The 10,729-nt window shown below is 47.2% G+C and overlaps 1 pseudogene; it reads left to right on the top strand.

Annotated features, from left to right (window-relative positions):
• The first annotated feature begins 1,704 nt into the window (after positions 1–1,704).
• LOC123107286 (60S ribosomal protein L8-like) lies at positions 1,705–3,301 on the top strand (annotated as a pseudogene).
• Positions 3,302–10,729: the final 7,428 nt, after the last annotated feature.

The following is a 10,729-nucleotide window of genomic DNA, read 5'->3' as shown; positions in this document are numbered from 1 at the left end:
GCCATTGATTTCTCGCGGGAAACCGAGGCGTTCTGAGGACGACGAGGCGAGTGTCGCTGACTCGGCAGGCCCGCAACTCTTTTGCGTCAAAATCACTCGCCCCGGCGCCCCCGGGCGTCCCCAACGTGCCGGGTTCGGCCTGGGTCCACCGGCACCAGTTTCGGCCTAAACCGGCGAAAAACGTCTTTCCGGGGACGCGACTGGGCTGATTTTTGGGTGCCGGCATTGAAAAATCGTCTGGAGAGAGGGGGAGGGGGGGGGGGGGCTGTTGGGGGCGCGGCTGGAGATGCTCTTAGGTAACGACACATGTGCGAACAATGAAGAAAACAAAGTACGCTGACCGTGTCTCATTCATACATATCATAAAGAATAAAGTACAAGTCACGTAAGGACCGACATGACAAAATTAAAAAGATAGCAGTACATCTCTGAGGTACACCAACGCTCATCACCTGCCTCTGGCATCACCACAACAACCATTGAAGAAAAGAATGATGGATCACTTCCTCACCCAATCTCGACGCGGCTCCATCGCTGATATGCAAATTTACGGACCTCCAAGGTGGCTAACCAAAAATGAAGCCATTGCCGTTGAACGAATCAGACTGGGAACACCCCGGACACGCCATCAAACTTCAAATCTGACACCCCACCATGACTAAAACGCCGAAATAGGAAACCATATCTGCCATCCACGAACCACGAAACCAACACATGTTTCGTCTTCCGGATGTAGTCGATGCATACCACAATCTGCATATGCTCCTGGACTACCTTTAAAGCTTCGTGCCGATGCTGAAGCAAACACCGCCGCAACGGTAAAGCCCGAGGACATAGGTCCATCACAAAGATGTCACCGTCACCACGCCATCCTTACTTGAGGGCTGTTTGGTTAGCACCCTGGCTCCCATGCCTTACAAAAAGCGATGCCTGGCCACAGCCTGAGAATTAGAAAATATGTGTCTGGTCAGGCATAACGTGTTTGGATGCATGCCTGGCCTGAAAAGGCTTATTGGAATAGAGTATTCACTTGAGACCTGGCCCACTGAAAAAGGTAGCAGACTAGAGCAAGATTAGCCACCAGGCATATGCCCAGGCCACCTATTTCTCATGCCTGACTCAGGCTAAGCAAGATGGCTGAGTTACGAGCCAGGCTAAACATGATGTCAGAGTTGCAGGCCAGGCTAGCTTGGGCTCCTGTGGATAGCAACCAAACACCCTCCAGAAATTTTCAGACAGGCTGCAGGCCAGGCGCGTCAGAACCAGGACGTCAACCAAATTGCCCCTTGAACATTCTGGTTTTCAAATCATTTTCCAACCATAAGACCGATGACTTCATTAAGAAGGATCCGAAGAATCTTTATTCAGAGCCGTCATCGTCGTCGCTGAAGCCAAGACGATAGACAACCTCAAAACTTAGACCACAAGGAAGGAAAAACGGTCAATGCGCGTGGATCTGGCGACCCCCCTCACCACCGACGACCGAGGTCGCCGGCGGAGGGGAGTCGACGGAGGACTGCGCTGAAAGATGGCCTCTATTGGCGGCGGCTAGGGTTCCAGCTGGTAGGGACGAGAGAAAAACGATCAAAGGAATGCATATCGTTGTGGTATATAAGAAGGCTGGACATCTTGGATAACCACAACCAAACATTGAAAAATGATGACGAACAAAATAAGAATACGAGAACATAAACCTTGTTCATACATAAGATGTGTTACATAAATTCAGGGCCCAACAAAATTATATATTCTCAAAGTAGCATCATCAGGAGTGGGTTGCATGAGAGGCAGCAACACAGAAGCCAGATTTCTATCCTTGGTGTCATAATTAAGGAAAACCATCACTTTACAAAATGTGACAGAATGCACCGCGACGGAAGACTGACACTGGCAAAAAAAACACTGACATGAAGCTAAGTGTTCACCATCACTTTCGTCCCATGACCGCGGGTTCGGTGTTCAAGTCGCACACGCACCACCGCAAGGGCCCGACGCAGTTCCGGGCGCTGGACTACGGCGACGGCGAGCGGAACGGCCGGGTACCTCAAGGGCGTGATTGCGGACATCGTGCGCGACTCCGGCCGTGGCCCGTGGCGCTCCGCTGGCCCACGTCGACTTCCGCGACCCGTCCGCTACAAGCACCGGAAGGAGCTCTTCGTGGCTGCCGAGGGCATGTACACGGGCCAGTCCGTCCACTGCTGCCGTCGCGCTGTTGTCGGCATCGGCAACGTGTTCCCGCTCGCCTCGCTGCCTGAGGGCGCCATCGCCTGGGACGTCGAGCAGCACGTCGGCGACCGCGGTGCCCTCGCCCGCGCCTCGGGCGACTACGCCATCGTCGTCAGCCACAACTCCGACAACGGCGAAGAAGGTGGTGCAGAGCGGCTAGCTGCAGGGCGATGGTGGGGCAGGTGGCCGGCGGCGGGAGGATGGAAAAGCCGCTGCTCAAGGCGGGAGTTCACTAGTTCAGGGTGCTGTAGGGCTGCCGGTGATGCGCGGCGTGCTGCTAGGAGGACCACCGAAGCCCGCAGGCCAGGCTCGCCTCCGCCCCGCCCGGCGATGACAACACCATGGGCGCCCTCCTCTTATCGGGCGTGGAGGACCAAGGGAGGCGCGGATCCGCGGCGGCCCGTGCTTTGCCCCGTCCCCGACGTCGACGGCCTCCGCGAGCCGCCCGTCCTGCCGGTGGTGACGCGGCCGTACTCTGCATGACCCAGCCGCCAGTCTGCGCTGGCTAAGGCGCCCGCATGCCTTCGCCGGGTGCAGGTGGGGCTGTCCGGCCTCATCCACCAGCGCCGGAGCAGCTGCTCGACGCGACTCGAGGATGTACGCCACACACCGGTACATGCGCATGAGATCTCTCCGCCAAGCGTCCTCCACGACTTCCTCGCCCGGCTCGACGCGGCTGGGTGGGCGTCCGTGCGCGCGCCGGCGTACACCACGCGCTGGGCCGGTCCCGGGTTGCGCCAAGGGGCTGGTATCCGAGGTGGAGGGGCTGCTCATGTGGTGTTTGATGAAATGCCAAGGAGTGAGGGTGATGAGGAAGAAGAAGAAGACCAAATCAAGTGCCACGTAGACATTTTTTCTTCCAACTCAGCCTGATGTCATCAAACCACTTACCTCCCTCTGTCAGTGTTTTTTTTTTGCCATTTCTCAGTGCGGTGCATTTTGCAACATTTTGTAAAGTAGTGGGTTTCCGCTCATGATGACATGATTGTGTTGGTTTTGTGGATACTAGCAAAAATATCCGTGCGTTGCAACGGGAGAAACAAATCCTTGCATGCCCATTTGTCTCCGAATATGAAACTGGTGGACAGAGTAGTCGGCGATGTGGTCCTAAGAAAGAGTAGACTTATGGACAGATAGGAGGAGGCAGTGGTGATGGTAAGATCGAACAATATGTGTTAGAATAATGGGGGTAAAACATCCTCATTACCTTGCTCCCTCTTTCTCATTCTTCTTCCTCCCGCAGCCTTTCTTCCTCCTCTTCCTCTTGGGCCATCCAAAAGGTCCCAGACCCTCCCACCTTCGCCTCCACCTCCGCCACTTGCATCTCCTCCGCATCTGATCTTGCTCTCGAGCCTCCATCTCCACATCTACTTGTTTCTTCGGTCCTCCTCGATGTACAATAGCTGGGCCGACATCCCTGCCAGCCAAGATCCCTTGGTCCTTCCATTCCTTCACATCTCGTAATCCGCCATTATCGCCCAAAGTTTTGATCAATAAAAATATTGACAATCATAATGAATTACTAACATGCGAGCAACAGCCTACCTCAGCGTGTCAATGGGGAAGCAACATTTATGTATGGTCAACTTTGTCAAATGATAAAGGACCTAATGACCAACCGGGTGAACCAGAAGAAATAGGTCTTTTTAGGGCTAAGAAGAAATAGGTAAGCAGCTAGCAACAGATCGATCCCTCCCTTGGACTCCTTAAACAAACCGGGCGAGTCGGGGGAAATTTATTAGAAATTTTGTTCACCATACAATAATTTCACTTTTCTAAAAATTGTTCATAGTTGAAGAAAAACTGTTCGGGAATAAAAATTTGATCACAATTTTTTGTTCATGTTTTCAAGAATTGTTTGTGTTTTCAAAATTGTGTACAGTTTTTCAAAAAGAATTCACGTTTTAGAAAATTATTCATTTTTAAAATTTATTAACTTTTTCGAATATGGTTCATCTTTAGAAAAAAAAATCGTGTTTTCAATTTTCATCACTTTTTTAAAAAACTATTATCATTTATTATTATTATTTTGAATTTAAAAACATGTTCACTATTTCAAACATTCATCGCATTTTTGTTAAGAAAACATGTTTACATTTTAGAAAAAATGTTTACATTTTTACAACAAATGGTTGAATTTTTTGATTTTTTAAAATCTGCCGCTGCATATGTTCGCTCTGCATATTAATCACTCACAGGCTGCAACTCAAGTTGTAAGGGACAATGTCTCTCCTTCGAGGGATTGCTAGTTCGAATCCATTGAGAGCACATTTATTTTTTGAGGGATTTTCGGCTCGTATGGTGCCACTAAATGGGCCGGCCTTTTAAGATCACATCCTGTGCTCTGGCTTTTGGCGGGCCATAAGATTTTTTCACTGTGGGCCAGAAGCTGACTCGGCCCAGGCGAGCAACGGACGAACAGATCGACGGGAGCGGACAACGTACGAAGCTTTGTTCCCCACATCAAAAAAGGAAAAACGTACTAAGCTTTTTTTGACGAAAAAGGTGAAAAAACAATCCTTCTTTTAATATTAGGTAGAGAAGAAGGCCGGAGACCTTGGATAATCACAACCAAATATTGAAGAATGATGACGAACAAAATAGGAATACGAGAACATAAACCTTTTGTTCATGCATAAGACATGTTACATAAATTCAGGCCCAAGAAAATTAAGTAGCACCATCAGGAGCGAGCTGCACATGAGGTATCTAAATAAAGAGAGTTTTTTTTTACATCTGTGCCCTTGGTTCCTTGTCTCTATTTATTCATCCCCACGCTCTTAACTTTTGCTTAGTTTTTCTCACTCCCTTGCCTGAAACCCTTAGAAGAGGTCACAACGGACGTCACCGTTGGGGTCAGTGCTTTGACCGTTAACTCTGACGAGTGGGGCAGCGTTGGGCGGCGTAGCTGTTCGACTGTTGGGTCGTCCCTTGCATTAAACGCATGCGTGCGCCGCCACGACAGAAGCCTGCTATGCATGCACCCAACAAGGTTGCCTGCATGCGTCGATGCGCGCCGCCACATGCGCCGACCGAGCCCGCATGCGCGGATGCGTGCCGCCACGATACACTTACTGAGCCGCTTTCATGCACGCCAGCCGCCAAGGATGCAGCGACGGTCGCTGCCGCTGGTTCCTCTCTTCTCGCACGCTTGTCTCCTCGATTTATAGCATCGTTTTTTACGATCAATTACAGCCTTTTCGATCCACTCCCATCTGCACCCGTTTTGCTACGATAAATAAATTGAACAAATATGTTGTGGCTGCATGCACTAGCTAGATGGCTACATATTTGTGGCTTGTGTAAAAAAAGAAGGGTTCGTTGTGGCTGCATGAACTAGGTGGTTACTAACAAAGCGAGCTCTTTAAGAAAACAATCAACAAACATGTAGATAGGGCCAACAAGCCCATAACACGATCACATAGTTGAAAGGGTTCCCTAGTTGAAGCTAGGAAGAACTTCATAATAGAATAGATAGAGAACTTAATAATAGAACTTGATAAAAGGGCCAACAAGCCCATAGCATCTCCAACATAGTTCAATTACAACTTAACATAACATAGACTCAAAAAAAGAAAAATAGATAGAGGGAGAACCCTAGATGCCGCCTTCTCCATCTCGCTCCTCCTCCGGGCGCCCTTCACTGCTCCTCCGGGGCGTTGTCGATGGGGTATAAAAGAGTGTGCATGCATGACACGGTGGGGAAGATGTTGGTGTACTCCATGAACATGTTGTGGGTGGTGAAAGCGATGAACTCGCAGCCACACCAAAACACCCGAGCGAGGAGGTAAAAGGCGTCGAATGTGTCACTACTAGGAAAAGGGCTACTAATGGCGCACCAGTTTTGTCCACTAATGGCGCACTGCTAGTGCGCCATTAGTATCACGCCACTAGTATTTCTTACTAATGGCGCACCACCGGTGCGCCATTAGTATCTGGTATACTAATGGCGCACCAAGCAGTGCGCCATTAGTATAGAACACCATGCGCCATTAGTATGCCTCCCAGGGGGCCATATTTAACCATGTGCTTTGGCATACTAATGGCGCACTGTTGGGTGATGCGCCATTAGTGTGATTATAACAGTGCGCCATTAGTGTCTTGTGTGGTGCGCCACTAGTACGAACATTAGGGATTTTTTTTCATTTCTGATATTTTCACAGGTTAAAAAATATTAGAGATAACATACAACACAGATCTGCTTAGCTTACATACAGGGGGCCATATGTAACGATGTTACCTGCGTCCACCAGATCATATCCAACACACAAGTTTCATCATATATAGTTATATACATACATAGCCAACACATAGTTCTATCGTTACATATTACAAAAGTTTCACAATGTTCATTCAACACCGTTATCCATCAATTCACAAAAGTTTCACATTGATACAAAATAAAAACACAAATGGAAAAGAAGCACTCCATCCATGCAAGCTTCCGTGAATTAAATCAAATCTGCAAAATGATAAACAAGAAGTTAGAAGAAGAAGAAGAAGAGAAGAAGAAGAAGACTAGAAGAAGAATAAGAAGAAGAATAAGAAGAAGACTATAAGCTTATTATGTAAACTTGATCATTTTGTGCTAACATAAGTAATTTTGGAGCTAACCTATAGGAAACTAAGCATATAAGCTCTAAGTTAGCATATTAGAGCCAACTTAAGTAAAATGAAGCTAACCTATGTCATTTTGGATAAGAAGAAGAATAAGAAGAAGACTATAAGCTTATTATGTAAACTTGATCATTTTGTGCTAACATAAGTAATTTTGGAGCTAACCTATAGGAAACTAAGCATATAAGCTCTAAGTTAGCATATTAGAGCCAACTTAGGTAAAATGAAGCTAACCTATGTCATTTTGGATAAGAAGAAGAATAAGAAGAAGACTATAAGCTTATTATGTAAACTTGATCATTTTGTGCTAACATAAGTAATTTTGGAGCTAACCTATAGGAAACTAAGCATATTAGAGATAAATAGATAACTAAGTATATATATATATATATATATATATATATATCATTTTGGAGATGTGACATACCTGACATAGTTCAGTTCTCATTGTTCTTCTCCTTCTCCTTCCTCAGCCTGATGCGCCAAGAACGGCGAGGCGGTGGAGGCAGTGGAGGCAGCTGTGAGATGTAGTCTTCTACCATAATTGGCGTGGTCATGTCGCCCAGCTGTGGGATCGCTGGCGCCACCACAGGTGCGTGGTAATTGTCAGGCACCACTACCATCGCGAGGCCACCCTCAGCCACCACCATCTCTTGCCCATGGTCAGCCACCACCATCTCTTGCCCATGGTCAGCCACCACCATCTCTTGCACCTGGTCAGCCACCACCATCTCTTGCCCTTGGTCAGCCACCACCAGCGCTAGGTCATCCTCAGCCTGATGCCCATCGTCATCCTGCAGCTCCTCATCCCCACTCTGCTCCTCTTCTCTCCCACTCCAGTCCGGATCATCCTTCTTGTTGTCTTCGCTGCTGCCAGAATCGCTGCTGCTTTCGCTAAGGCCAGAATCACTGTTGCTTTTGCTACAGCCATAATCGCTGCTGCTTTGGCTATAGCCAGTGTCGCTGCTGCTGCTCCCATTGCGTGTCCAAATGCAACAATGACCGTTAAAAATCGATGTGAGACAAAGCCAAATATGGAGGAATAAGAAGAGGCAGAACGCACTGGCATCTTCGTCTTTAGCGTAGCGCATGCGGCACATAGTCTTGTTGAAAACCTTCACGATGAGCATTGTGGCGTCATCGTCGTACCTCAAGAGAAGAAAGTACCCGGTCCGCAGGTCGTAGGCACTGTAGAACTTCTCCCAGCCACGGCACATGTACATGTGGCCCTCCTCGATCACCAACTCCACGTCCCACAGCCTGCGAACCCCGCTGCCGGCCTGTCGGAGCTTCACATTATCTGGCGGATCTTCACCCAGCATCTTCATAAAAGCGTCAGGCAGCCTCTGCAATTTGGGACAAGGAGTGATGTAGAAAACAACAGACTTATCATAATGAGATGGGTGAAGGGGAGATCTCTCGTTTTATATACCTGCCTCGTGGCTGATACTGAAGAAGAAAGTATGATAGTGAAGAACTCGAAAGCATCCAACTCGTACTCCGGTGAGGCAGAGCGGCGGTGGCTGCTTCCCCCCATCTCTGATAAGCAGCAGAAGAGACCAATTAGTACCCTTACAACATTATAGCAGCATAAATTTTGAGCAGAAGATAATCAACATTAGTCGCAAGTACCCCATATGTCCTATTTTTAGCAAAGTCATGCTAAAATTCACGGAAAATTTCAGCATGACCTTTGCTGAAAATAGGACATATGGAGTACCCGAATTTGCCGGAACGGAAGTTAATCGACATTCCGGCAAACTCAAGGGCCTCTCGGGGTACCTGCAAATTCATCACGACACAATGGTCGGAGACAAAACCCAGCAACTTTACAAGTCTTTCACAGATTTGTCTGCAAGTTCTGATATGTAATAAAGATGAGCCTCAAGATACAACACATCAAGCATGGAAAACTAGTCAAACGTTTGAGATATCGAGTTTCAAGACATTATACTGCAATTCACTCATAAAGCCATGATTAAATGTGCATAACTACCACTGAGAAAATAATAGGTCTCATCTTCTCATGCATAAACTGCATATCCAGAAGGCACATAGCTAGAAAGGGTGAAAATTACATGGACATTAACCTGTCCAGTTTTTCATTATGGGATTGCTAAACATCACACATAACAGTACCACCCAAACTTTGAGCTAGCATACAGAGAGCAATGCCATTTTTTGCAACATCAAAACTGAAAAATCAATACACTTTCTAGCATAAGACTAATCTTTTCACCAATGAGCCAAGAGAAAAAGGAATTAGTTATGTGGGGCTTCTAGGCACATCACTGAGTTTGTTCTAGCAAGCGACATTTTTATGTGAGCTATATGTGGTTCATAGCTGAATGTGATCATACTTCAAACTTGTAACTGTATGGGTGGGAAATCTGATGGTTGAACAGCGATTGACTTTGGCAAAAATCAGCGGCTAGTTGAATTGGTTAATTTCAGAATTGAAGCTAATCTCTCGGCTAACCGAATTGCTTACTGCTACTATGGATGAAAGATTGCAGCAAGAGAGCAAGCAAGCAACTCAGCACAAAACACATGCAACCTAAATAGTCTCATGGCAAGTACTTAGTACCAAGCAGCAACAACAAACAGGCACGGTGCAAGGTACAAATTACTACAATAAATTTCCATGAACTGTACTGTCAACAAAAAACCCTGCTAGAATTACAACAACTACAATGAACCTATTTCAAAAAGATAGAAAATGAACACATAAAAAGAACACTACATATACTCATCTATTTTCCTCAGTTTTTTTAAAAAAGCAACCAAAAAATGGACAAACATGAACTGCAGCTACTGATATGGTCTACTACCAAACATAAACTGCAGAAAAAAGAAAAAGGGGAGGGAAGTGGTTAGGGTTCATACCCAATACATTAGGTGTACCTAATGCACATGGAGTACTAATTATTCATGTTTGCTAAGCACTACTCCACCAATTTTTTGAACCTAATTTGACCTAAATTCGAGAGGGATTTGACCTAAACCTAGCAAAAGAGAGAAGAAGAGGGCATGGCCGGGAGGGAGGAGAGGAGGAAGTGAGGAGAAGAGAGGCAGAGGGAGGAGGGTTACCTGACCACGATGAGGTGGTGGCTGGAGCGGAGATGACGGAGGATGGAGATGGCGAGCTTGGGGGAGGCGGGGATAGACGGCGGGGAGGTCGCGGGCCTCCTCTCCTGGTGGACGTGGGGCCTCCTCTCCTGGTGGACGTGGGGCAGCTCCGAGGCGAGGGAGGCGGTGCTCGGGGGGGAGGCGGCGAAGGGGAGAGGGAGGCGGCGGGGGCGCGTGGGCACGCGGCTGCGGCGAGGTTAGGTCGAGTGGGGGATCTGGCGAGGGAAGGAGAGAGGCCAGAGGGGAATAGGTGGAGTGGGGGAGGGTTAGCAATGGCACACCTCCCCATAGTGCGCCATAAGTACGACGACAGTAATGGCGCACCACCCTCTGGTGCGCCATTAGTAGTTTTTTTTCTGATAGCAATGGCACACCCTCCTCTAGTGCGCCATTAGTAACTTTTTTTTCTGACAGCAATGGCGCACCCTCCTCTGGTGCGCCATTAGTAACATTTTTTTTCATTATTTCTTGTTGCATCTAATAATTTGTTTTTATCAAATTTGTTATTTTCATGAGGACTAGAGCAGAAGATATCATCAAATATCATCATTTTTTTTGAAAATATCATCAAATTTGTTTTTTTATTTTTAATTGAAAATATCATCAAATTTGTTATTTGAAGATATCATCAAATTTGTTATTTGAAAATATCATCAAATTTTTTATTTAAAAATATCTTCAAAAAGTGGGGGAGGGTGCGGGTGTCGGCGGCGGCGGTGGAGCGGGCCGGGGGAAGGTGCAGGGTGTCGGCGGCGGC

Source organism: Triticum aestivum, chromosome 5A (genome assembly GCF_018294505.1).
Source record: "Triticum aestivum cultivar Chinese Spring chromosome 5A, IWGSC CS RefSeq v2.1, whole genome shotgun sequence".
In the NCBI taxonomy this organism is placed as follows: Eukaryota; Viridiplantae; Streptophyta; class Magnoliopsida; order Poales; family Poaceae; genus Triticum; species Triticum aestivum.
This window is presented reverse-complemented; position numbering and strand designations above follow the sequence as displayed.